At 39.2% G+C, this 2,465-nt stretch overlaps 1 long non-coding RNA gene across 1 annotated transcript; it reads right to left on the bottom strand.

The window, feature by feature from the left end:
* Positions 1-383: 383 nt before the first annotated feature.
* Positions 384-1,894, bottom strand: LOC309519299. Its single transcript, XR_014213785.1, has 2 exons — positions 1,812-1,894; positions 384-825 (listed from the first exon to the last, which is right to left on the bottom strand). It is a non-coding gene; the product is annotated as an uncharacterized lncRNA (long non-coding RNA).
* Between the last annotated feature and the right edge of the window lie 571 nt (positions 1,895-2,465).

Raw genomic sequence — 2,465 nt, 5'->3', positions numbered from 1 at the left:
AGGGCCTTGGAGACATGTTCTCTCTCTCGAAAGGGAGGGGAAATTTTCAACCTATGACACAGCCCAGAGCAGGTCACATTTTCCTTGTGTGGGGGTTATTGTTTCTTTAAAAAAAATAAAATCTTTTGACAACTGAGCTTTGCAAGACAGAAAAGAATACTATGCTTTCCTGGGCCTCAAGATAAAACAAGGTTCTGCTGTTTAACAAACTTAAAAGTAAATAAAAATGGCTTTAATGACTAGGAAATGGTTGTTGTTGTTGTTGTTGTTTTAAAAATGGAAGCAAATCTGCAGTTATGTATGACGTTGGTTTTTCCCCATCTTGTTGGCTTATACAAAAAACAAATGGTTAGAAAATAAAGAAAAGTCACAGAAGCAAGACATTCACAATCCATGCATTCTTGACCTTCTGGCTCGATTATTACAACTCATTTTATCTGACAAAAAGCCACATGCCATGAAAAGCTTCCAGCTAGTACAAAGTGCAGCCGCTCCTCTCGTTAGCAAAATATGTCATCAATTCTGCCTCTCCCCCAACAAGCACATTCCCCAGCTACTTTGTGCTGGCTCTGTCTCAATTAGTTCTGATGATCTCTTGCTCGCTTGAGCAAATGCCTGAAGACCCTTGACAATTGTAGGGTGATACTTTTGCTGCTGTGCCAGCAGGTCCAAGAGATTTGCCTGACCCCTAGATCCATATGCTTCTGGAGCTTGGGAATGGTGAGGAAGGAAGGCACTCCTGGGCCAGATGGAGACAACTGAGATGGTCCAGGAGACATATTTCCTGCAGAGCCCAGGAAGCCTTAGTCCAAGTACAATGTTGCTCTTTAGGGAGCAATAGAAAACACAGAGAAGCACAATATGGTTTTATGATCAAATATTTTTATCACTAACAGGTAATTAAAACGAGTGCTACCAGAATCTTCCATATTTGGGCATGATTTAGTTGTCCACCCACCTTTTCCCCATTCAGATGAGACCAGAGTACAGAGATAGCTGCATATGCCCCTTGGTTAAAAATAAATAAATCCCACTCTAGAAAACAAAAGCGTATGGTCTGGCAACTGGAAATTCTCAGCACACAATTTTTAATGTGGTTTGCTTTTGCAGATTTCTTGGTGCAGCTATAGGAACCCAAAATAAGCTTCATCAGTGTGTGATCCCAAAATTCCAGATTCCCCCCCCAAAAAAAAAAATGATGCAAAAGTTTTATGCTACATTTGTGCTGTTTCGTGCTGCAAACCCCACATTTTGTCCGTGTGCCCCCCCCCCGCAAACTGAATAATTGATACTCAAACTGGGGTCACAAGTAAAAAGCCAAAAGCCCCATCTTAATGTTTTATGTTTTTATATGTGTTGGAAGCTGCCCAGAATGGCGGGGGGGGGGGCAACCCAGTCAGATGGGTTGGGGTATGAATAGTAACATTATCATTATGGAATGGGACTTCCCTATTTTCGTCAGAGAAATGTTGGAGGGTATGTAAACTGATAATCTCAAAAAACATCTGGATGCTATGCAGCAATCCATCGTTATGAAGTAATTGTATTCTACGCAAGCGAGTAAACATCTCTTGTTAAAATGAGGGAGGTAAGCATATGGAGGACTGCTGGTTGCCAACCTGACCTGCTTGAAATGTGACATGTACATTTAACAGGGTTATTCGGTGCAGGTTTGGGGTGGGTTTTTTGTGTTTTTTTAATCAAGCCGACAATCAGAAAATCCATGGTATCTTTGATGTCTGTGATATACAACAGAAGAAATGAGAACAAAATACATGCCAAAATGTTATCGGATTTAAAGCATAACTTACCCTCCCTTGTGAATAGCTAAAAAGAACGTGGTTCAATGTGAGGTCATTGTGGAACACAGACTGTAAGTGGAATACATAACAGCTCCAAAGGCAGCAGAAGGAGACTTTATTCTGGAATGGTGAACATTGTTGCCAGAGTAACAGAAACCTTGTGTGTTTTCACAAGGAAATGAATCACTTGTTTCTGTTGGCCAAAACTCTGTTTTCTTTTCATTTCATATTTGAGCTGCCTAATATATTCTGAAAGAGCCCCAGCTTTTCAGTCTCCTGACTAAGACAACTTGTTTAATTAAATGCTCAGCAGAAGGTTTGCATAGTAATAACAAAGAAGAACCAAATAAAAGCACGAGTAATTTTTTTTAAGCACCCTTAAATGTCTCTTAGTATACACTTACTTTAATTGCGAGAATGTTTTATAATGATGAGGCATGATTCTGCCAAAGTTAAGCACTTTCAAATGGCACCATTTTCAAGGAATGGGGAAAAGATTTAAGCTTATGCTTAATTCTTGCATTCACTTAAAAGCACTTAAATGATTCTCATATTTATGAATTTTAGTATGCGATCTTTATTTCTGGTTTCTATCCTCCTTAAATTACGGTAAGTTAAATATGTTCTTGTCTGATTTTTGTATCATCTCTGTCATGAAAGTAA

This window comes from Podarcis vaucheri, assembly GCF_965113315.1.
Source record: "Podarcis vaucheri genome assembly, chromosome: 1".
NCBI classification, from domain to species: Eukaryota; Metazoa; Chordata; class Lepidosauria; order Squamata; family Lacertidae; genus Podarcis; species Podarcis vaucheri.
Note: the sequence above shows the minus strand (reverse complement) of the source record. Positions and strands in the feature narration are given on the sequence as shown.